This window comes from Corapipo altera, unplaced genomic scaffold (genome assembly GCF_003945725.1).
Source record: "Corapipo altera isolate COAL_440 unplaced genomic scaffold, ASM394572v1 305, whole genome shotgun sequence".
Lineage (NCBI taxonomy): Eukaryota > Metazoa > Chordata > Aves > Passeriformes > Pipridae > Corapipo > Corapipo altera.
In genome coordinates this window covers 469,798-494,173 of record NW_020885011.1, presented here as the reverse complement: position 1 = coordinate 494,173, position 24,376 = coordinate 469,798, and the positions used below count along the sequence as shown (strand labels likewise).

The window sequence follows — 24,376 nt, the reverse complement described above, 5'->3', positions numbered from 1 at the left end:
ACTCCTGAGAACAGGAATGAGCTCTGGGGGCATCACCAGGTGTCAGCCTCAGCAGCTCAGTGGGGACCATGGTCCCTGCTAAGCACATTGGGGCTGACACTGTCCATCCTGCACTTGTGCACCAATTAACTCCGTGAAGACTGATGAAGGGGCTAAAAAATATAGACCACGAACCCAGAGAAGTTACCCACCAGTGGAAGTGCCCCACTCAGGGGCCCAGCCTGATTCCAGCCTTTGGAAAAAGCGACGTGCTCAGCACCCCACGGGCAAACACACAGCTCCCTGGGGTGGGTGGACACGTGGGCAGTGCAGGACAGTGCCAGGGAGCAGTTTGGGCAGGCAGGGGCTGGGCAGGTTTCCTTCTTTATTTTTTCATTTTCAGAGGGATAAACCTCCTGTGCCAGGACCTTGTGGCTAAAGCTGCCCCGTGAGCAGAACAGGAGCACTGCACCTGGGGGGTCTGGGGTGACGGTGGGGGAGGTACGTGGAGCTGCTGGGGATGGGATGCACCTGGGACAGGGGGGTGAAGTGATGTGTGTCATAACAGCCCCGAGGTCAGGAGCAGAGCAGCACTGACAGGGCACTGGATGGAACCAGAAGCAGTCCTGGACTTGGCCCGAGCCCTGAAGCAGATGGAGGGAGGAAGGTGCTCCAGCCAAGCAACTTGGAAAGGTTAGAAAAGAGGAAGGAGGTGGGAGAAGAGGCTTTGAGTGCCGCGGGGGGGCTCCTTGGGCAGGACGTGGATGCCGGTACCGGCGAGCAAGAGTTTGGGTCTTACCCCCGGGAAACTGCTCCCTTGTTGCTCCCGGGAGTCCTGGATCTGCGGGAGCTGATGAGGCAGTGCGGTGTCCCTGCAGACCTGGGGGGCCGTGACGCTCTGAGTGGTACCTGCCACGGGCCGGAGCCGCGGTGCCGCCGAGCGCGGGGGGGGCTCGGAGGGACCCCCGGGAGGGACCCCCGGGAGGGACCCCCGGGACCCCCCCAGCGCGTCCGTGCGCCGGCCCGGCCGCCAGGTGGCGCTGTGCGGCCGCGGCGGGGGGACCGGGGGGGAACCGGGATCGGGGATGGAGCCCGAGCCCCGCGCGCCGGGAGCATCTCCCGGGATCGGGGATGGGGTTTCATCCTCGGCGGGACAAGGGGACTCACCCCGGGGAGGGACTCCGGGGGACAGCCGCTTTCCATCCCCTCCCGGGCATGCACGGTAGCTCTGCCTCGAGCACAGGGATGGAAACCTCTGAGCCAGCTCTGCGTCTGCACCTGGTCCCCGAAGTCTCCTCACGCCGCTCCTCCCTGCTGGCTCTGGGCCAATCGGGCTCTGGCCGTCAAGTTTTGGCGAGTGTGGGAAGGGACTAACAGGGGTCAGGATTGGGAGTGACAGCCTTGGAGCACAGAGCTGGAGTTCAGCACCAGGGTCAGGCTGGCTGGAGGAGCTGGGGGTCTGATGGAGCCCGGGGAGTGTCTCAGCGGCAGCACTGTCAGAGCCCTGCAGGTTGTGCCCACTCACTGTCTGCCTTCCCCAGTGCTAAATTTGCTCATGGGTTGAAAATCAAGCCTCTCTCCTGAGGAAGCCCCGTGTGTGGTGATTCAGCCACACGCTGGCACCGCCCGGACGGGCTCCAGGCTGGGTCAGGGAAGCACTGGGACATCGCTCAAGGTTGGGGCCTGGGCAAGCCCTGACTCAGCAGCAGCTCTGTTTACCTGGGCTGGTGCAACCCCTTCTTGGGAGGGTGACCTCTTTGCTGTCTAGTTTGAGCTTCTTTCATGTGAGGGTCCTTGGGGAGCAGTCCAGCCAGCGCTCAAGGTGAGCAGAGAGGCAAAAGGACAAGAGCAGGGCGTAAAACCCTGTCTCTTGCTCTCTGCAGCCAAGCAACGTCCCTGGAGGATGACGAGGGGCCCAAGCCCCTTCTTTGCTCTGGCATCATCAGTCCCATTCCCTGGTGCTGAATACTCATGTCCTGCCCAGGGTCCATGGTGCTTCCCAGGGCTCAGCACGAGACTCCTCAGCAGCCCATGTCCTGGGCTCCTCTTTCTGTTCCCTATTGGGGTGTGAGACCTGTAGAGCAGGTCAGTCCTGCCTTGTGGGCACAGCCTGGCTCTGTGCTCCACTTGGGACCCTTCCTCTGCTGCTCAGTTAATCCTGGCATCGACCACTCCATCTGACCCGTGGCTCTTCCTCAGCTTTCTTAGCTAATGGCTGTGTCTGCCTCCCATTGATCCTCAGCTGTAGAGCTCATTGATTAAGTACATTTCTTATTACACTTAATGGTATTTTACCCCTCTCTGTGCTTCCCTTGTGCCAGATGCTCACCCTGTGCCTGCTGGGAGGAGAATTCCTCTGCCCAGGGAAATGTCTCCCCTCTGTGCTGGCCCTGCTCTCCTCCCCCAAGCCACCACACTGACTGCTCTTCTTCCTCTTCCCCTGCCTGCCTCTTCCTTCTGGCCCAAGGCAATCCCTTTGCCTGCTGTCTTCCTGTTCTTTGATCCCTGGTCCCTGCTCCCATGCAGGGCTGATTTGCTCCCATGCAAAGCAACGAGGCAGCTGCAGTTCCTGAAGTGGCACAGCCCTGCCAGGGTGAGAGGTGCTGGCCAGGGCACTGTGTTCTCCCCATACCAACACCTCCATGCTCACCACACGCTCCTCACTCTGTGCCTCACCTCCTTTCAACTCTCTCACATGCATCATTCAGAAGCCATAACATTATTGGGCATAAAATATTTACTTAACTGAGCTTTTTGCAAATATTCCCCTCCATTATTTTCCCTCCTTTTGGGAGCAGACACTGCTTCTCCTGTGCTCTCAAATGGCTTTTCTTAAATAATACAACAAGAACATATGAACACCCAGTAGCCTTTTCCTTTCTCCTGAAATACCGATAAATATAACGGTGTCACCAATCCATTACAGCCACAGCAGGGCTGTGCTTGGGAACACCCAGCAGCACAGGCCCTGCCTGCGGAATTGCTGGGAGCAGGACAGGCAGGGAAGGTGCTTGGGGAGGGAGCAGAAATACAGGAGGAGATCTGACATGATGCAGAGTATTAATATTAATAAATGTTCCTTTCAGAAGGGACAGCTGAAGCTTTTCAGAGGCAGTGCAGGAACGAGCACTCCCAGTCTGATCCCTACTAAGATGCTGGGACAAATGCTCAAAACAAAATTCCTTCCAGCAGGGAAGTGGCTGGTTCTGGGGAGGCCAGCCTGGGGCACGGGGTGCCAAGGGATGTGTCCCATCTGAGTGGGACATGGGGTACCAGGGACGTGTCTTGCTGCAGGCACCAGGATGGGCAGTCCTTGCCATCTCCTAAAGAACAGGATATGGAATTTTGGGAGCTTGAGAAAGCCAGGGAGGGAAGGTGTTCTTAGAAGTAGATGTGTGTAAGGGTTGACTGATGAGCATGTTCTTGCCACATATGAAGGCACATTCCCAGCTGCTCCTGCCGTGGACTGGTGCTTGGGTTCTGGGGGACTCTTCTCACAGAGGGTGCCAGGCTCGGTCTGTGCCCTCTGTGAAATTCTCCACACTCATGGGAGCCACAGCTCCAGTGTGAGTGGCTGGGGGGCAAAATGGCAGGTGTAGGTTTCCAAATCAAGTAACACCAATGAGAACACACAAAGCCATGACACCGAACTTTAATTTCATATTCCTACTCAGGAAAAGCGACCTCACGGCGCTGTGGGTAGTTCAGTGAAAATGCCACCTCTGAGCCTGTGTCAGTCAGATCAGGCAAATAGCTTGTTAGTCATTATTAGGGAGGAGACCAAAAGGAAGCGGGTGGCAGCGTGTGCTGGAGTGCTCTGGGCTGTGCCACAGTGCCAGTGCTGCGTGGGTTTGGTGGCCCAGTCACAGACAGGAGGGAGTTGAACTAAGAAAGTACAGAGAAGGATGACAGGGCTGAACAAAGGCACGAGTAGCTTTGTGTGAGTAGGACATAATAAACTGAGACTCTCTTGGTTAGAAGAGATAATAGAGATGATTGAGGATAGTGTTCTTTAAATTCAGGAGTGGTTTAAAGCAATAGGAAATGGATATTTACTAGTTCCCATAAATAGGTGGGATCAAGTGAAACAATCAGGGAACAGGTTTAAAACCTAAATAGAAGAGGGATTGTCTTTGTCACACGTGGAGCTGGGCACCCCAGGGCAATTCGGGGCCCTGCTGCAGTTAGAGCAGCTCACAGAGGATGGATGTATTAGCAGTGGTCAGGGAATGCCAGGCCTGGCACAGGGAGGGCTTGGGCAGAGCGGTGAGAGGAGCTCAGGCAGGTCCTGGGAGCCTGAGCTGGGACACCTTCACCTGCTGCCAACCTGGCCTCCCATCCCATCCTGGGTGGAAGAGTGTACACGGGGGTTGAGTGCAGCTCCACAGATGGTGGGCAGCAGCTGGGGAGCTCTGACCTGCAGTGGGGCCAGGCTGACACAGCTCAGCACACATAGTCCTGCTGCTCTGTCATTCCCTCTCCCGTAGAAATCAGCTGTGAGCATCCCTGGCCCTGCCCGGGGCTGGGCTGGCCGTGTTGTCAGCTCACCCCGCCTTGGGACGTGCCTCTGTGTCACCAAGCACCGTCTAAGCGTTTCCCTGTTCCAGGCAAGCGAACGGCCCTTTCCCTGTAATGCCGGCAAATCCCCGCTCCTGCGGAGCCGTTAATTGATTTCCCTTCCCAGCGCTCCCGCCCGGGGCTGTGCCGACACCCGCCTGCCCGCGCCCTCCCTGCCCGCGCTGCCGTCAGCGCCCGCGACAGCCAGATCCTGAAATTATTGATAAACACTCATTGGGGCTGGAGCCTGGGAAATTGCCAGCAACCCCAGCGGGTTTCTCTCTTGCCAGCATCATTTTTCTTGATGACAGCATGTTCCGAACTTTGGCAGGGAGGGGGCAGGGCCTCCTGGTAACTTTTTTTTTGTTTTTATGCATCGGTAGTTTTAAAAGATCCCTGCAAAAAGGAGCAGAGAGGCTGGGGAGCTGGTGTCTGCAGTTATCTCTGCCCTCCAGCCTGGCCCCACAGATCCCTGTGCTGGGCTGGATTCTGCTCGGAGCTCTGCCCTCACAGGTCAGCCCTGCTCCTCCATCCCATTCAGTGCCTCTGCAGGTTCAGGAATTCTTGATTCCAACGTCAGGGATCCCTGTTTCTTCCTGCAAATCCTCTGCTCCCGCAGAGTGTTACCCCGTGCCATGGCATCCACACAGGCAAGGACACTGGGCCGTGGTCTGAGCAGGGAAAGGAGCCGGCGTTGGCACAGCGGTGGGATCAGGATATCCCTCTCCAGAGCCAGGGCAGTCCTTGTCACCACGGAGCCTGGCTCTGCTCCTGCCCTCCCAGAGGACAAATATCACCTCTCACACCTCCTACAGCTGGTCTGATCCCAGCCAGGCTGTGGAATTCTCCCTCCCCGCTCACACAGCACATACAAATGCACACGAGCGTTGGGTCCATCACTGGGGCTCGTTCTGCAGCTCGGAGCATTTTTCTCTCCGCGAGCTCTGCTAATTAGTGGGAGGTTGTGGTTCAGGAACAGAGGGAAATGTCCTTCTGTGGTTCTGGCACTAGAAATAATTGAGCCATTTTTCACCTATGGCCAATCTAATTCTGTCCACATCTTGATTTTTCTCTTAATAGCTTGGGGATGCTGTTGGCAGCCGTGGGATTCACAGCCATGTCCAGAGCTTTTCAGTAATCACCCGGATTTTGTGTTCTCTTGCTGACTGGTCACTTGTTTCTTCTTAGTTTGTGCTTCAGCTCCTCCAGGGATGGGAAGGAGCTGCGTTTGCCTCTGCACCAGTGTTCCCCACCCCCTTTCCTGGGGCAGCAGTGCAGGATGGAGCACCTGGTGTGGTTCCTTCGTGGGCATCCCTGGAACCATCACCAAGGCCTGGCCCATGTCCCCTTCCCATCCTGTCCCAACTGCAGGCAGTGCTTCCAGCACCCTGGGCTCTCCACACCCTTCCCTCAGCACATAGAGCATGTCCTGTGGTGGGTGAGGAAGGACAGCAGCTTCCTGATCCCCCACAGTGTGGGAAGCAGCCCCAGTCCTGCTGCTTCCCCAGCTGGGCAGCCCCACCAGCAGTGGTTCAGGGGGCTCCAGCCCACTGCCCCTGTGTGCAGGGCCAGCAGAGACCTGGGCATGGGCACCGCCGGTGGCTCCACCGGAGGGGCTGATCTGGCTCAGTGCCCAATGGGCACGTTCTGGCACCCCAAAACCAGCCAACACCCCATGCCAGCTGTCATGGAAATTAGGAAGTGTGTCTGCTGAGCCCCCTCGGTGCAGGTTCCCAGTGGTCCACACAGCAGAGTCGGGGCAGGAGCAGCTCTCAGGAGGTGGCTGAGGCTCTGGGGGTGCCGGTGCTGTGCCGGTGCCGTGTCAGCTGCCAGCCAGCCCGGGAAAGTGAAGATGTTCACAGCAAACTGAAAGGTGTGATTTATCAGTGCCAGTCCCCAGAGGCTCAGGGCCTGTCAGGCACCAAAAAATCCCATCCATCACAGCGGGGGGATGAGCTGCCTCTTTTTCTTTTGGTGGGCTTTTTTGCCATTTTGTTTCTCCCTGAGTGCTGGAGCTGTGAGGGGCAGTGCTGGGGCAGGGGAAGGGCAGCAGCCTGAGAGCCAGCCCTGGGCAGGGGACTGGGGCTTGTGAGCTGTGGGGATGGATGATGCTGCTCACCTTCCCTGCGTTATGGAAACCTCTCTCCTCCGCCACGCGTTTCAGGGGGCTGTGGCCTGTGCAGGGAGGTCTCCATCCTCTCAACCAAGAAGGGGCTCAGCCATCCCCACCAGCTTCCCCCTGTCCCTGCGTTTGTCCCCGTCTGTCTGTACATGTGTGTGTGCATCTGTGTGCAGATCTGATTGTTTGCTTCGTTCTAACATTTTCCTTTCCCAATGTTTATGGGCCATGGGATTGGAAGTGAAGCATTACTTAATTGCTGTCAGGCAAGAAGATGGGTTATAAAGTTGCCAAGGGAAAAAATAGCTCACTCTGGGGTAGATGCGGGGGAGCAGGGCTGATGAGGAGAGGAGGGAGTGGAAGGCTGGAGGTGGGAAGAGATGAGGGGGGAGAAAGAACAAAATGGGATCGGCAGGCAGAGAAGGAGCTGGCATGGGAAGGCAGCTGCTGGGGCAGCAGGAGTGAGGCCAGTCAGGGATGTGCTGGACAAGGGTCAGCCTCCCTTGGGGTTTCTGCTGTGTCCCCAGGATGGTGGCATTTGCCTCCTCATGCCACAAGTGGGGCTGCTGGAGCCCTTTGCAGAGGGAAAAGTGGGAGAAGGAATCACTCCTTGTCCTCCCCATCGTGCCTGCCCCCCTCCCTCCCCACTGCTGGAGCCTCCTGGCTGCCACCGCTCCAGTTCCAGGCTCTTTGCTTGCAGCCTTCTTCATCTGCATCTCTTTCTTGTTTCCTTCATTATCTCCCCAGTCTAACCCTGCACCATGTCATCCTCATTGCACGGCTCCTCCCTCTCCCCGGTCGCCACATTACTGCAGCAAGGACTCCCTTTCCCATCTTTTAGTCTCAGCGCCGCACATAAAAGCGCTCTGATGGCCATGGCGTGATAGCAAAGACAGAACTTAATTTCACAGCATTTTCATATAATACTCCATAAAACTGAACAAATTTGCTGGAGTCCAAATCCATCTCATTATGCAGAGTCATTGGAAGGGAGCTTTTCCGTTCGGGGCCTCAGCGCTCAGTGAGGGGATGGTACAGAAGAAGGGGAAAATAATTAATTAGGTGCTGCTCTGGATCTTTGATCCTGCCTCGCAAGGCACATTAAATAAACGCCTGGCTCATGAATAAACGCTGCACTAAGCCCCGTTGCCTGGCCCCACACAGAAAATTCTCAGTGAGGTTGAAGGTGTGTGTGGGGAGATCCTTGGCCTGAGTCTGTGCCCCGGGAGGAGGAGATGGAGCAGGGCAGGTAGGAGATAGATCATGGACTGCTCACCTGGGCAGGGGAGCAAGAAGCCTTGAGGAAACATAAGATGTGGCTTTATTCCCTGGCATCCCCCAGTGTCCTGGTGTGGAAGGAGTGCTGGCTAGAGCTCCTGTGCCCTGATCAATGGTAGTGCTGCTGCCCAGGGCAGGACAGTGCAGGGCCAGGCAGGTGGATTAAAATTGCAGCAGCCAGGGGAGAGGAGAGAGCTTGCTTCACCTCATGCTGTTAATTAATCTCAGAGCCAATGAGGATGCTCTCATCTGGTCTTTAGTTAATCCATAACCCAGAAATCCTCAAATTATGTCATTTGTTCAATACAGATGAAATTAATTACTCTGGGAAATAGGCAACAAGTTGCATTTCTGATGCCCCTTATCGCATCATCAGATCTACAGAGCTCGGTGCAGCTGCAGTGGCAGCGGTGGGACCACCTGCAGCCAACATGAGACACTGAGCAGCACCTGATATAAACCTGCCCCAGCTCTGGGTCTCACTGGGAGCCCTGGGCTGGCTCTTCCCAGGGGCCAGGGAGGCTCTGCAGGATCGCTGGTGGTGTGGAGCCTGGGCTGGATGTGGAGCCTGGGCAGTGATGGAGATGCTGAGGAGCCTCCACCAAGGGCTTAATGCCCTGCCTCGAGCCCGCTGCTCCATCCCTATTTATTGCCTCTTCTTGGGGTCACAGACACAGCTTGCAGGGCTTCCTGGGGGACCCAGAGGGAGAGATCACCCCCCACCCCGCAGCCTTCCCAGGGCCTGTCCTCTTCCCCGGTGCTCTGTGTCTGCAGGATGTGTCCCTCCACTCTGTGACTTTGAGGCAGTGAGGGGAAGGTCCTCATCAGGATGGATCAGAAGAGCTGGGCATGGAATAACAGCGATTTACTCGTTACTGCAGTTATTGTGGGCAGGGAGCACTGGGATGTGCCAGGCGGCGGCAGCGCTGTGGGGTGGGAGTGTGGGGCTGGCCTGGCCCTGTGGGGCTGCCTGTGCAGCTGGGGGCTTCTGTGGATGGGTGGGCAGGGCAGGCATTGCCTTTCTGCCAGGAGAGGTGGTGTGATCACCCAGATAAGCGAGGGCTGTACCCGTCCCCTCCGTGAAGAGGGAGCTCACCCACATCCCCACGGTGGGACTGGCAGAGAAACAGCCCAGTACTGGGAATGCCCTGTCAAGGGTGCAGCCCTGGCACAGCAGGAGCTTTTGCCCATGCCAGCTGTCACTGGTGCCCCTGACACCTCCAAATTCCCCTCCTTAGCTAGGGCTGCAGCCTGGAGATGAGCCTGTCTTCCTGGGAGAATGCTCAGGGGCCTTTGCTGGAGCCTGTTTGCAGGAGCCCTTGTGCCCCAGCTCAATCCCAGCACTAAAGGGGATTCCCAAAGGTGTTAGAGCCACACACTCAGCCTGGGTGTGCTCTCTGCCCTTGCTGCTCTGATGTGCAAGTGGCTGGTGGTTCTGAGCATCCCACAGCACATCCCAGAAAGGCTTTAACGACGGGCTGTGGCCAGGAACAGGCTCTGGTGGAAGGATGAACCCCTGGGCTGGGCTGCCTGCACTGCGGGACCCCTCACCCCCTCTCCCTGCTCAGCTGGGGGTCTGTAGGGAGCCCTGACCCCTTCCTGGAGGGAAAGCTTTACTGTGAGTGGTTAAGGCAGGTACCAGCTCACACATGGCTAACACAGCAAGAACTGTTTTAACAAAAAATCCATAGTGGTTGTTTGCTAAAATGGCTGTAATGAATTGAAAAATATGACAAGCTGATCAAGGCAGCTACTGGGAGGCATCGGGACCCCCAGCCCAGCTCTGCAGCTCACCCGGGTCACCTGACACAGTGGAATCCTTTCGGAGATGAGAGAAAACGTAATTTCTCTCTGCCCTATCAATTTAAATAAATTACCTATTAGATTAGCTGCACTTAAAATAAAGCAAGAAATCAATCCCCCTGCCTGGGCTGCTGTCAAAGCCTGGTTTGTACCACAGAACCTGTAATTGCCAGAGGTCCCCGTGCACGGAGAGCGGCCGGAGGCGAGGGGCTGTGGGGGCTTGGGCTGTGCCCGGGGGGCACAGCAGCAGAGGTACCCCTGAGGTACCTCACAGGTCAGCTCCCATGGGCACCCCAGCTCGTGTGGGCAGCCCCGTGCCAGCCTGGCAGCAGTGCTGAGGTCAGGCTGGCTGCTGGGATCTCTCCACACATCCCTGGGGGTTGTCACCTTGGAGCACTCAAAGCTCTGGAGCAGGGGGATGGTTTTATGTTGGATCCCACTGCTCCCACCACCCCCAGTTTGCTTCTCTGAGTGGGTGAGCAGAACCAGAGCCCTGCCCATCTGGCAGAGAGGGATGGAGGCAGGGATGGGGACAAGAGGCAGGAGAGATGGAAGCAGGAGGCAGAGATGCAGGCAGTGACAGATGCAGGAGGTAGGGATGTGGGCAGGGGCCCCTGTGGGGAGCTGGGCAGGGCAGGATCCCAAGAAGTGGCGCAGGATCCCTGGAAGGCAGGGCAGGATCCCTGGAAGGCAGGGCAGATATCAGGAGCAGCCTTTCAGACATGGCTGTTCCCTTTGTTTTTTTCCTGCTAAAACTGCCGCCTTGTGCAAAGCTGCTCGAGCTCCTCGGATAAATTAGCATCCAGGGGATTGTTTTCCTCTACATTTTGTGCAGTTGCATAAGAGGGAGGAACAGAGGAGCCCAAGGAGCAGATTGCTTTGTAGAAGCATGAAACAGCCACAGCCAGAGCTGCTGCCTCTGCTGCTGCCAGAGCTCACACCTTCAGCTGGATGAGGCTCTGGCGTGGGAGCTGGATGGAGCTGGGTTCTCTGGGTCAGCGTGAGCGTGACAGGGGAACCAGGGACTCTTCCCAGCATGGCTGGTCATCTCCCAGCTGTTCCTGGGTCTCCCAGTTCGTGGGAAGGCCATGACCAGCAGCAGCAGTGCCTGCAGGCAGCCCAGCCCCATCCTCCCTGCCTGGAGCAGCCCCTGCCTGCTGCTGCTGGTCTCTCTCTCCTCCCCTGCTCAGAGGGGACTGAGAAGCCCCATTGCAGGGAGTCCCAAGGAAGCTGGTGTGGGAGCTGCAGGGGCTTCCCAGCAGGTGCCATTCCCAGCATGAGGAGGAGGAGGAGGAGGAAGAAGGTATCAGTATCCACTCAGCTGCCTCTCGCTGATCTGACCCGACCCCATTGATTGTACCGATCCCAGTGTGAGGAGATGTGTGAAGCAATCAATGTACAATCAATATTCTTCAGCCCAGGCAGGAGATGAGGGTTCTGTTTAACCCTTCCCACCCCCCACTGTAGGTCCTGGCACTCCCCCCAGAGCTCAGGGGCTCCTGCTCAGGTCCCGCTGGCTGGGCTGGGCTGGGCTGTGTGTCCCACTGCTACCCACAGACAGACAGATGGCTCCTGAATTCCACTGTTCCCTGCTGAGCCTGGCCCACCCCATCCTGCCTGGCCTCTGCCTTTGGGTGACCTCCCAGGGGGATTTTCCTGTGCCTGGGCAGTGTGAGCGATGCCAATGTGCTCCTTGGGCAGCACTGCCGTGCCATGGCCTCCCAACCCTTCCCAGCCCTTCCCAGATGGGTCCAGTTCAGTGCAGGCTTGGCACAACCTCCCTACACACCCCGGCATTATTGCTTCCCCTTCCTGTAAAACCCCAGAGAGGAGCCAGGAGTGAGTAGGGGGGGAAGATGGAAAGAAAAGGTGGGGAGGGGGAAGACCCAAAGAGGCTGGAAAGGTGAAGACCCTTGGGGGGGGAGGGAAGAGGAGGGCAGGGGCTGCAGAGCTGCCAGGCAGTGCGGGGATGCTCGGGGAGAGCAGCCGGGGGGGCAGGAGCTGCAGAGCGCCAGGGGAGCACTGCTGTAAGTGCTTTCATAACCCTCAGCCAGAGTGATTTTCTGAGGCATAAGTGATGGAGGTAAATAGGATTATCTCACAAAAGGGACCAGCGAAATAATAAACATCCTCATCCAGCAGGGCCTGGTGGATGCGTGGGGGTGCGGGGGCAGCTCCGAGCACAGCCGGGGCCGTGGGAGCGTCACCCGCAGAGCCCGTCCTGGAGGACGGGGCTGAACACGAGTCCTCGGCACGTGGGGAAGCTGCTTTTCGGGACCTGGCCCAACTATCCAGCTCCTTGTAAGTGCAGAGCTGTGGCCACACCGGGCAAAGCGGTGTGAGGGTGTATTTGCTGTGAGTTGGTGTCCTGTGGGAGGGCTCAGGGGGTGGGTGCTCAGCAGCCTGCAGGTACCTGGAGGTGCCACTGCCGAGGTACTGGGGCAGGGTGGGCACAGGGACCGAACCCGTGGTGCTCAGTGCAGTGCAGCAGCACGTGCCCAGGTGAGGTGTTTGCATCAGGATGGGACCATGTGCGGGGGGAGGGAGCAGGTCGCCAGCCTGCATCCCTGAGAGGAGGTTGGGACCCACCGGGCTGGGCTGTGCCCTGCCAGCTGCCACCAAGGGCTCTGGCTTTTCCTGCTGCGTCCTCCTCCATCCCAGAGCCCTGCACAGCCCCCGTCTGCTGGGTCTGACAGAGCCCTGCACATATCAGGGCAGCTGTGTGGGGAGGGGGAGCAGAGTGCTGGGAGACCCCTCCAACATGCAGGAGACAACAAAGTGGGTCTGCCTGGGAGAAATGGAGCAATGGCAGGGTCCAAGGGGTTGCAGTGGCCACTGGCAGGGGACACACTGCTGCTGCCCAGTGGCTGCCTGCACTCCACAGGGATCTCCTCGGGATGCTGCAGTTCTGAAGGCACAAAAGTCCTCCCTGACTTTGTTAAGGTGACAGACTTAGTCTCCTCGGGCAGGGAGAGGCCCTTTATCTGCATTAACAGGCTGAGATCTGATGGGAAAGATGAAATAGCTCAGTCTCCTCCCCATCACTCACCTGAGACTCTGACAGAATTGCCACAATTAGGAAAATTCACCTCGAAGCTTCATCTGTAAAGGACCAAACCATGAAGAAACGTTTGGCCCAGAGGGAAGCAGAGGAGGAATTTCAGCTCCCTCTCATCTTTCATCATTTGCCTTCTCCAGCTCCTATCTTGGCAGCCCCAGTATTTTGCTTTGTCTCCTTCAGGTGACTAATCATTAGACTAATTAGTTGCTAATCAATGTTTAATTAAAATGTAGCTGTTAATTACTGGAGGTGGTACTGCAGGTTGACTATGAAGTGTTATGGAAACATTTTTAAGGGCAGTTCACAGGGAGCTGGCCCCCCTCCCTCGGCTCGGGGCTGTTCCAGGGTCCCTTCCCCTGGGAGGCTGCTCTGGGCTGGGACAGGAGCTGTAGGTGTAGCACACCCAGAGCCAGCTCCTCCACCTGGGACCAGCCCGTGGTGCAGGTGGCTCTGGAGCATCCCTGATGCTTCCCGTGCAGCAGCCAGGGGTGGAGGTGCCTGGGCAGCTCTGGGCAGGGGGATGTCACTGGCCTTAGATGGGACGCAGCCAAAGCATTATCCCCGTGCCCTGCTCAGGGCTGTGAGCCCCTCGCTGTGGGAGCTGTATGAATATTTGGGATGCTGGTGAGCATCTGGCCAAAATCCCAGGGCAGGAGTGTAGCTCCCACTCCTGTTCTCCCTGCTCAGCCTCTGTCTGTTCCTGTAAACCCCTCTGAGATCTGAGACCAGCAGAGATGGAGACAGAGACTTCATTACTTGCAAGAGCTGTGAGGTTCTTCGTGCCCAACCCATTGGAAAGAGCAGTTAAATATTCCATCAGCAGTGGTATGTAGGTCACCCAGGTGTGTGCTGCCTCCAGGTACTGGCTCATTTCAGCCCTTGGTGGGGAGCCTGTGTCTGCTCATTAACTCTGTGGCTGCTTATTCCTCCCTGTGTCCTTCGGAGCGGGGGCTGCCCATGGATCTGGGGGCTTTGTGCAAACCTGGGGGGTTCTGCAGGGCTGGGAGTACCACATCTTGTTCAAGGGCTCTGAACCCCTTGTGGCTCCATAGAGTGAGCAGGGACCTCACCCTCACCCCTCACCATAGAGGGGGCAGGAACCCCCAGGGCTCCTGTGCACAAGAGCCGTGTCCCCATCTCATGTCCCCTCCTCGGGCCTGTGCTGACCTGGGTGCTGTACACTTGCCAATGCCACCATTTACATTCTCCCTCTTATATTCCTTATTTCACTTTACTTGTCATTTTATGGCTCATTTTAATTTCTTGAGAGCAGACCTGCAGGATAACAAGGTCTGGTGCTGCAGAGGGTCCTGCAGCAGACACGGTGTCTCCATCCAGCCAGAGACACTGGAGCACAGCTAATGTGCCTGTGTCTGGGTCAGGCAGTGCCGTGTCTGTCACCTGGGGAGGAGCAGAGAGGAATTGCTGAGGCAGAGAAGTTGGGTGGCTGAATGGGGCTGGTGCTCAGACTCATGGGAGAGCCAGCTCCTGATGTCTATGCTCAGTGTATCCCTTCTCCCTCCCCGAAAAATAGGCCCCTCTTTGGGGGCTTTGCTGTGCCCAGTGGGGTCCCTGTCACCCCACAGGGCACCCCCAGACAGCCTTTGCTGCAGGGCTCAGAGCAGCCCCAGAGCTCTGGACTGAGGCACTGGAGAGTCTCAGCCCTGGTCAGGGTGATGTCCCTGTCCCAGCTGTCCCTGTGCCCCCCTCCAGCCGCGGTCGGACTCATGTCACTCCTCACCTTGAGTTCCTGTGCCTGAGCATGGGCTGGGTGCTGCAGGGCTGGGGGAGGCAAGGGTGTGGGTGCATCTTGCTTTGCTCGATGCCACTGGCTGTGTTTCTTTTGGGGAAAAAAATTATCTTTTTTCCCCCTGCTAGTTAGAGGAAGATGCTGACAGCGGCCCAGGGGTTGGGTGGTTCGGATGGTGACAATGCAAGGGACGAGCTATGTTTAGAAATAATTGCTTTGTCTCTCACAGAGGTATTAGTGCCTCCGTGCTGGCAGCTACAGGAATTAGCTGGAAGTTTTGGTGACACAAATACAGAAGCAAAATTATTGCTACTTATCATCACTTTCATGTGTGTGAGGGGAAGAAGACGTTATCAGGGCAGAGAGAGGGAAACAGGGAGCCAGAGGGGCTGGAGCTCGGGGTCTCCAGCACAAGGCTGGCACGTCCTTGAGGGAGCCCAAACTGGTGGCTTCTGCTCCACTGAAGAGATGCTGGTTCTGCCAGGGCTCTGTGCACAGTCACAGGGGACCCACAACACTGAGGCTGTGCAGTGGCACTTCCTGCAGCTGGTTTGGCCCAAGGGAAGGGGGACTGTGGGCAGTGGCTTGGATGGATGGGATCTGGGGCACGTGGGGTCCCCTGCCCTGAAGGAAGGCTTGGGGGTCCTGGAGAGACCTGTCCCCCATTGGCTGTTGTGGAGCTGGAGGAGCAGGAGGCCAGAACTTGGGCCCCATTGAGAAGTGATCTCTGGACTTCACTTAGCAGCAAGCAGAGTCTGACACTGGGGTTCTAGAAACTCGTGAAGAGCCAAGGGAAGGAGCTGTGTTGTAGGGAACAGAGTGGTTCTGGACGAGCGTGGCTGAGCTGAATCAGGCAAACTGGCTGTGCTGAGGACATCACTCCTGTGTGTCCCTCCCACTGCCCAGCAGAGACAGGAGCCCCCCTGAGCCTCGCTTTGGGATGGGGGACCCCACACACATGGGCAGGAAGGTGGCTGATGGCATCCCACCTCCAACCTGGCACCCTGCATCCCGCTTGGCATTCCACATCCTGTCTCCCCTCTGGCACCCTGCTGTTTTAGGGACACAGGCCAGAGAGGGCACAGAGGTGGCCATGAGCCCTTGGGACCAGGAGAGTCTCTGCAGCCAGGAGAAGCTGAGTAGCCATGAGCATGGAGCGTGGGAAAACTCAGCGGTGGGATCCTCCTGCAACGCAGAAGGTGCTCAGGGCTGATCTGGGTGAGCAGCACCACAGGGATGCACAGCCAAGGTGAAGGTTCCCTGTGGCAAAGTTCTCCTTTCCCTGGATCCTGGTGTGGCCAATTCAGGCTCCTCTTTGGATGGAAGAGCAAACTGGGGGTGTTTCAGAAGTGGCATCTTTTTGGGACTAGCTGACAGTGTAAGGTCACAAGCTGAAGGCCCCGTGGGATGCGGGTGCTCAGCAGAGCAGTGGCAGCTCTGTGTGGAAGCAATGGTGGATGGTAACGGGAGGATCCTCCCGCAGAGGAGGCAACAGAGCCCCTTGGGAGGCTGCTCTCCGTGGATCGCGGAGCTGCTGCTCCGTCGGGAGCCCCCGAGGGTGTGGCCGCGGCTCCGCTGACGCTCCTCTCCCGCTGTTTGTTTCTCCCTGGCTCCGGCAGCGCGGTTCCCACCGGCAGCGTCCTCCCCCGTCCCTGCCTGTCCCTCGGTGGCTGGGCTGCCTCCGAAAAGTAAAGTTGAATGTTAGGAAGGAACAGATCTCTGATGAAACAAGGCCATTCATGCTTTCAGATATTAAATTCCATGCAGAATATTAAATAATTTCCTCCTCAATGATCCCGGTAAATTTAATTAGCTCTTGTTCCCCCGATAGAGTTGTCGCTGCCATCCTGACGTGCAGATGCAGGAGGGAGTGAAGGGGAATGCCTCTCCAGTTCTCAGCATCACCTCCCTGCTCCAAGCTAAGGCTCCTCCAGAGTCAGATCCCAGCTCCAGCTGCCGTGGTGGGCAGGAGGGAGCTGGGTGTGGAAGCCCTTTCCTCTCAGGTCCAGCTCCCAGTGTTTGCCTCTGGGATGATTTTGAAGGCAGGTTTAGGAGGTGGGCTCAGATCAGCTGTGCTCAGGAGGTGCCATGAGCTGCTCTGCCCAAAGGGAGAAGGGGCCGGAGAGGAACCTGGGGAAGATCAGCAGCATTTTGGGTGATTGTCCAGGGCCCTTTCTGTTGCTGCTTGAGAGCCAGGTCCAAGAGGAAGGATGGGAATTACACAAGTGTTTGACTTTCAGCTGGTGGTGATTTTGGTGTTGCTGGTGATTTTTTTTTTTTTGTGATTTGTGGTTTGTTTTTTAAAGTTTTAGAATATCAGAGCAAAGGGGGGAAAAAAATTCTCTTTGCAATGGAAGCGACTAATAGTGGGTTATAAATGAGTCCCTGGCACGGTTCATTAACTGCCATGACATATTGAGGGCTGGGAGCAGTGTGATACCAGCAAATCAATTCTGAATTTCATCTGAGAAAGAATATGGGTAGGTTGGATCATGCAACATGTTACCAAACATTCCTTCTCAGCCGGAATGGAGCTGCTCCTCTCTCCCAGTCCCGCTCCTGCTGGGCTGCGGCGCAGAACACGAAATAAATAAATAACCAAGCACCTCATTTACCAATGATTAATTTGCATAATTAGTGCTGTGTCAAATCACTTCACCGAGGTGCAAGGCACGCTCTGCTAAGGTGTTTGCATGGACATCTTCCCAGGTTTCCTCAAGCTCACCTTATTTCACATTTAACAGACTCCTAAGGATGTCACATTTGTGTTGATGGGATTTCATGGAGTTAAAAGGAATGTGAGAGCTGGGGGGGGGGGCTGCAGGGCCAAACCCCTGCCAGCCTTTCCATGCCCCATTCTGGTGCTGGAGAAATGCCCTTCCCTGGAAATATGTGTGGCAGTGGGTGGCTGTAGTCCCAGAGCCAGGGATGAGCTCAGCCCGAGCTCTGCTGTGGGCACAGACCTGCCAGCTCAGACCAATGCCAACCCTTGGAAAGGGGCAGCAAGGTGATGGCTGAATCCTGGCTGTTCCATATCCACTTGCTGCTCACCGTGACTGCTGCAGGGATGCTTTGGGAAGGGGCTCAGGGTGGGCAGCCAAGGATGGGGGCAGAGGCAGCGATGGGGCCTGAGCTGGTGCCCAGGAGTGGGAAGCCCGTGTCCAAGTGCTCGGCAGCACTCGCTGCCATGGGTCCCTTGCTTTTCCCAAGGCTTTGCCTCTTTGCAGGGTGATTTCTGTCACCGAGTGCTGCTGATGCTGCAGTGCCCATCACTTGGCATTGGGGCAGTCCCAGCAGTGGGGCTGGCGGTGCTTCCCCCATCTACCTCCTGCTCTGGGCAGGGACCCGAGGTTCAAGCACAGGGATGGCTTCAGGCTCGTTCCTGCCACTGGAGCAGGGGAAGTGCCTGCAGGTGAAGTGTCCATTGACTCCGTAAATCCATGGAATGCTCTAAAGCTGTAAATCCATGGAATGCTCTAAAGCACGCAGCGCTGCAGGCAGCCCCAGTGACATCCCTGCTCCTGCTCCCTGTAATGGATATCAGATTGTTCTCCCGATCTTGGCATTGTTTCAGTAATTGACTGATGCAGCACAATGTTCACTGATTTAATAAGTTTGTTAGTGTAATAGGGGCTCAGGATTTTGCTGTTAATGTGCAATGACAATTGCACATTAGATTTGCTCATTATGTTGCATAACTTAGCTATGAAATCTATCGGAAATTATATTTAAAAAAGCATTATTGCAGAGCTCGTGAGCATGGCTCTCCCTGCTCCCCCCGTGGTGCTTTGCAGGCTGAGTGTGTCCATTCAGCTCCTCGCTGGGATTGCACATTCCGCTTTGGGTTTTTTGGGTCAGGGTATCTGATACTTCCCGAAAAAACAACCCTGGGTCCTGCCATGTCATCCCACTATCTCCATTGCAGCCAAGGGTGGTGCAGGTACCTGGTGTTCTGGCAGCTCTCTGGGGAAAGCTCCAGCTGGCACTGTGCCCCCAGGCCCTCCGCCTGCACTGGTGGAACAGGCACGGGCACCTGCACTGGCAGGTGAAGCTCCTGGCAGGGCCAGGCTTGAGCTATTGGGGCTGTGTCAGGGATGAACAGGCTGCAAATGTCCCCTTTTCAGGCAGAGTCATGAAGAGGGGGTGGACATGCTTTGGGCACTTGACAGTTGAGGGTCTCTGAGAACTGTGGGGGATGATGCGGGGGGGCTGTCACCTCCTTGTCTCCCTGGTACTGAGTGGCCTCTGTTGCCTCATGGAGATTCCAAGACTGGCTGCTTGGCACTGCCCTGACAGGGACACGATGCTCAGCCCTGGGGAATGAGGGGATCCCCAGTGCTGGGGCTGTGCTGTTCCATGTTCCAGCAGCTGCGTTTAGGAAAAACCCCAGATGGAGCCACAGCAGGTCTTGTCATCTCTGTAGTCCAGCCATGGTTCTGAGGAGGAAAACCTCTTCCTCCTTAAATATAAAAACAGACCAGCAGCAGTAATTTAAACAACTCCGACTGCCTCCAAACAAAGGCCCTGATGGCAAATAGGCTGTGAAATCAGCTGAGCAAAAAGGAAAAACGTATTTTTCCCAGAGTAATACTTGTTCTCCTGGTTCACAAACAGCCTTGTGCTGTTTCCAACGGCTGCTCTTCCCTCTGCTGCTGCTCTCGCACGTCCTCGGCCACGATCCCCCACCTGCTCCCTCCTCCTCCTCTGCCACGCCGGGTTCCCAGGCTTGCCCTCCTGGAGGCCCCCAGGCAGGTTCCCCTGGTGGGTTCCTCTCTGGGTGGTTTCCTGCTCAGGAGCCCCGGAAGGGATGCCTGGGCTCAGGCCCTCTCCAGCAGGTTGCCTAGCAATGCCAGCATCGCACAATCCCGGTGCCACATCGCCGCCTCTGCGCTGCTCACACGCACAGCTCCCTCTCACACGGCTGCACCTCCGGACTGGGGACCAGTTTGCGTTTCTAGGAATGGATGTCAGCCAGGACCCGGCTTGGAGGCTCGGGATGCAGGGAAGATTTTGCAGAGCTGAGCTCTCCTGCATTCCCGGCTCCTTGTTCTCCAAATCTGCTGCCTAAAGCATCTTCAGCCCCAGTGAGGCGTGAGGAAGCGGCACAGCGGGGCAGAGCTGGGAGTGGGCCTGGCTGAGCACTGCCTTTGTCGGGAGAACAAGGGCTGCTGTGCTCGGCACCGGGGCTGCCGCGGCCCCGAGGGCTAAAAATACACCCGTGGATCATACAAAATAGATGTGGGGATGGGAGAGGCGCAGGCCATGCATTCACAGTCCTCACTCACGTTGTGGCTCCTCGTAACCCTGATGGTTTTCTCTGGGGTGTTCCTCAGAGCCCTCTGGAAGGAAGGGAAGCTGTGTGAGGGGAGGGGAAGCAGTGCCTGTTTTTGGGGGTGTAGGTGGCCTCTGCAGGAGACTGAGAATGTCTCAGAGATGACCCTGTGCTAAGCTTGTAGAAAATAACTGCTGGCTCAAGCACACTTGTAGGTATTCCAGATATTTCTCAGGAAACAGAACTTGAGGAGCTTCACCACCGTATTAACTAACGGGAACCACAAATAAATAATTTGAGCTGGAAAAAGCTGCTGAGCCCCATCCAGGAATGCTGTCAGGTCTGAGAGGAGCAGGTCACTGTCACTGCACTGTGACGTCCTCTGGGTCGGGGGAGCTCAAGGGGACTCGGCCACCCAGTACGAGGGACCCGCTACCAGAACAGCCACTGCTCGTGGCTTTTTCTGAGTTGGGATCGCCTGGTAGTGAGCCCAGGAAAGGGCTGAGAAAGACCTCTGGCAGCTCAGGGTCCGACAGTCCGATGGTGCAGATCTGCACCACTCTGCTGGCTTCCTGGGGGAGGAGGTGAGCAGCAGGAAAACGGGAGAGCCGGGAAAGCCAGAGGTCTGCTCTTGCATAACATCCCAGGAAGCTTCCAGCTGCGGTGGGAATGCCCGGATCACTGCCCACAGATCCTTAAATGGCATTGAAAGAGAAGGAAGGGTAAGGGGCTGAGACAACCCACGGAGCTTTAGTGAGTCTGGAGGATGCTACAAACCTACATCCTGCGGGCTCCCGGCATTGCCTTGGGTTTCCCAGTGTTTGCAATGAGGAATGGAAATCCCCTTCTCTGCTGCTGTCCTGCCAGGGGCTGAAGTGGGCCTGGGCATCCCACCCAGCGCCCAGGTGGATGCACAGTGATGGAATCAGTGTCCCGATCCGGGCTGCCCAGGGCTCTCTTCTCCTGGCCAGCCGCGGGGCCGCAGTGCCCGATGCTGCTGAGCTCAGGGAGAGATGGGGAGGGGGCCCCGGGGCAGCCCCTGCCCCTCCGTCGGCAGGAGCACACACAGCCACAGCTCCGCTCCCAGCCGGGGCCGCTGCCGGAGGCTCGTTTTTGGGGGAGAAACAGACAAAACCCGGCTCTTTCCTGGCGCGGCGGTGGGAGCGTGTGCGGAGCGGCCGCCGGGCAACGCTGCGGGGGGGGGCAGCGGGGCCCGACCCCCCCATGGCGCTCGGGTGTCCCCGCAGAGGGAGGGGACCCCGGGCGGGGGGCGGCAGCCGCGGGGCGGGGCCGGGGGCGGGCGCGCGCGCCCTCGGCGGCTCCGGTGGCGCGGGCGCAGCCGCGTGCGAGGCTCCCGGTAAGCTCAGCCCGGCCCGGTGAGCTCAGCCCGGAGAGCCCGGCCCGGTGAGCTCAGCCCGGCCCGGTGAGCTCAGCCCGGTGAGCTCAGCCCGGAGAGCCCGGCCCGGCCCGGTGAGCTCAGCCCAGCGCGGAGAGCCCGACCCGCCGCCGGGCTGCCCCGGTCGCCGCTGCTCGGGAGATGCCGCTCGGCGGGCGGGGGCCCGCGGCCGCGCTGCGCCTCCGCCGTCGCGGCGGGGACCTCTGAGCGCGTGAGTTACCGGGGGCAGCGGCACCGGGGAGGGGAGCGGGGGGGGGGGGGGGGGGGGGGGCCGCGGGGGGGCGCCGCCCCGGGGGCCCCCGGGGGGGGGGGGGGGTCCACCGGGAGCCTCCCCGGGAGTCGCATCGGCCGCCCCGGGGCGGCGCTGCCAGAGCGCATCCCGGGGGGAGGCTGGCGGGGCGCGGGGGAGGCCGGGGCGGCAGCGCCCACCCCAGCGCCGGGCGGCCCCCGGTGTGCGCCGGGACCGGCTGCTGCTCGGCTGCCCGAGGGGATCCGCTGGCTGAGCCGGCCCCGTCCAGCGGCAGCGCGGAACGTGCGAGGGGCCCCGTTAAGTTCGTGTTAAAGATTCGTGAGGGATGTCTTAATTAGGGGCAGCTGTTAGCAGGAACATGGCGCTAATTACCAGCCCGGCCTCCGGATGAAGGTACGTTGTAGGAAAAAGTTGGATGAGGTGAGATGGAGTCTGGATTAATGGGATGGATGAAGGAGGAGGAAGGAAGGGTCCTACTTGGGCTGGGTGAGCCGTGAGGCAGAGCCAGGCGAGTGAGGCAGCTCTCCGTGGGTTTTTCCTCTCCTGAATTCCTGCTTGTCTCCAGGAATTTCATTGCAAGATGTGCTTGCTGCGCCGGCATGTGCAGGGCTTGTGCCTGGGGAGGGGCGGGTGGATGGCGAAGGCCCCTCGGGGTCACCTGGGTTGTGCGTGTGGTGTGTGTGAATGCCCAGCGCCATTATCCAGGCAGAAATGCCCAGTGCCGTTCTCCCGGTCCCCGGGGGTGTGCGTGCCAGGAGGCTGCACCGCACACATCACTCACAGCGTCGCCTCCAAACGCGCCAAGGCAGATCTGAAGTAAACAGCTGCGGCGTGGGGGTCCAGGCCAAGGTGAAGGGCAGGTCTGGCACGGGCAGCAGGTGCCTGGAGCCAGGGCAGGGACCTGTCCCTCCGGCCAGGCTGCTCCTGGCGAGGCGTTGGCAGTGCCCCGGTATGCGCAGGTGGAGGGATGGGGGGAGCAGGGATTTCTCAGCTTCTCACTCCAGTGAGCGTGACATTAACAACCCCAGCTATTTTCGTCCGCCTTTGGTGAAGGTTTGGCACTGGCTCTCTGCCTCCAGAAATGCCTGGCATTGGGGCAGGGCAGCTCCAGCCAGTGGGTTCTGTCCTGGGGGGCACAGCCCCGGGTGGGTACAGGTTACCACGTGCTGGAGGAGGCTGCAAGGTCAGGGAATACCTTTCCCTCCTAGTTGTGCCCATCGTTCTCTGGGATGTCAGGGGCTCATGGTCCATCTCTCAGCGTTTTGGGGGTGTATCCTGCTGCCTGGTGGTGTTTGCATTCCCAGAGCCGGAGGCCTGGCCATGCTGGGTTGCTGTGCTGGGTGCTGCACAGAGATGAAGGCACTCTGCTTCCCAGAGAGCTTCCTTCTTTCAGGCTAAAATGGTTGAGGCATGATAAAACCTCACAAAGCAAGAAATTAAGGCTGTTTTTCTGGATAACAGATGGAGAAAGAGCCTGGAGTTGATCATTTTCAGGGAGGGCTGATTGCGGTGGCTGGGGCTGGCAGGACCTGGCTGTTGGTGGGAGCTTGTTCCTGGCTCCGGGGAGTGGTGCTGAGGCTCTGCTTGAAATTTCACGGAAGAAACTGAAGGGTTTTTTTTATCCCTCTCCACTGAAGTGATCTATGGGATTGTTCAGCACCGCAGAGAGCCCTGGCACAGGGCACAACCACAGCTGCAGCAGCAGGTGAATCTCTGCCGGGCTCGTGGTGGTTCCTTTTGGGGACGGACAGACTGGGAAGCCCCCGGCCCAGCAGTGGCAGCTCTTGCTCCTTCCTGGCAGTTTGGGCACCCCATGTCTGTGGGGACAGACGTCACAGAACTGAGGCACTGAAGGAACTGTCACCAACAGACAGCTCCCCAGGAGCCCGCTCGGCACGAGGCTGGCATCCCTCATGGGCTTGGCTGCAGGGCTGTGGCCATGCCTGTCCCGTCCCTTCCTGCCCTTCTCCGCTGCTCCCTGGGCCGACCAGGATGTTTTGGGATGTTTTAGGATACTGACCCTTGCTCGCGTGATGCTGCCTTTGGAAAACTGTCTCCTCCAGCTTTCCTCTCCCAGACCCTTGCACTCCCCACTCACATGGTCCCTCTGTGGCAAGGGCTGGGATTTTTCTCTTTGCCAGTTGCAGTGTTTCTCCATCTCCTGTCTCTAGAATATGTCGTCCTGAATTACCAGGATGACATCCCGAGCACTGGGATGGCTGAGCAGCCTGTGCTGGTGGCAGAGCCTGTCCCTCCACTCAGCTGCTGCTGCTTTGCCACCCTGCCCTGCACAGCAGGATTCCTCTTTCCCAGAGGGGATGGGATGGTTTAGCTCCTTTGCCACGACAGCTGGAGGGGAGTGTGGGAGTGGAGGTTGAGCACACACTGGCTGGCTTTGGGCAGTCGGGTCCCTCTCAGTCCCAGTCTGGAGCAGCTCAGCAGCACGGGCCAATTCACTCCTTCGGTGCATAAATAAAGGTTTTCAGTTGTGCAATTCCTGAATTAGTTTGTCGGCACAGTTCTCAGCTGCTCAGCTGACGGTGAATAAATCCCTCTGAAGGTTATTGAGATAATAAAAGGCATGAGGGAAGTTCCGTAATTTATTTGAGTTCTCTTTTAATTTACAGCCTTACGGGGTGAGAGCTCAGTGGATAATGAGTCCTTATGGCTGATCTGCTCTTTTCCAAGGGCCGTGGCAGAGGAAGAGGAGCTGGAGGGGAGGTTTGAGCCAGGGGGAGGTGAGGGGGTTGTGCTGGACATGCTGCAGCTGTAGAGCTGTGGCCAAAGCCATGTGGTGCTGGGAGCCTGGAGCTCCTTGGGCATCACTGCAGAGCTGCTGCCAGCCAGGAGCTCTTCCATCGGGATGTTCCATCCCTGGCTGGGCTGGGCTGTTCCATCCCTGGCTGGGCTG

General features: G+C 57.9%; 1 protein-coding gene across 8 annotated transcripts in view; it reads left to right on the top strand.

Annotated features, from left to right (window-relative positions):
• Positions 1-24,376, top strand: part of RBFOX3 (RNA binding fox-1 homolog 3) — a 142,971-nt gene that overhangs the window by 11,113 nt on the left and 107,482 nt on the right. For 3 of the 8 annotated variants that reach the window (XM_027667523.1, XM_027667522.1, XM_027667515.1), the window contains exon 1: positions 21,272-21,426. The exons of 1 other annotated variant lie outside the window; for it this stretch is intronic. The gene's annotated coding sequence lies outside the window, so the exon portion shown is untranslated. Of the gene's footprint in view, positions 1-21,267; positions 21,427-21,677; positions 21,859-24,376 lie in introns of those variants that run through there. 4 more of the 8 variants (XM_027667520.1, XM_027667524.1, XM_027667521.1 and 1 more) reach the window with 4 other exon arrangements.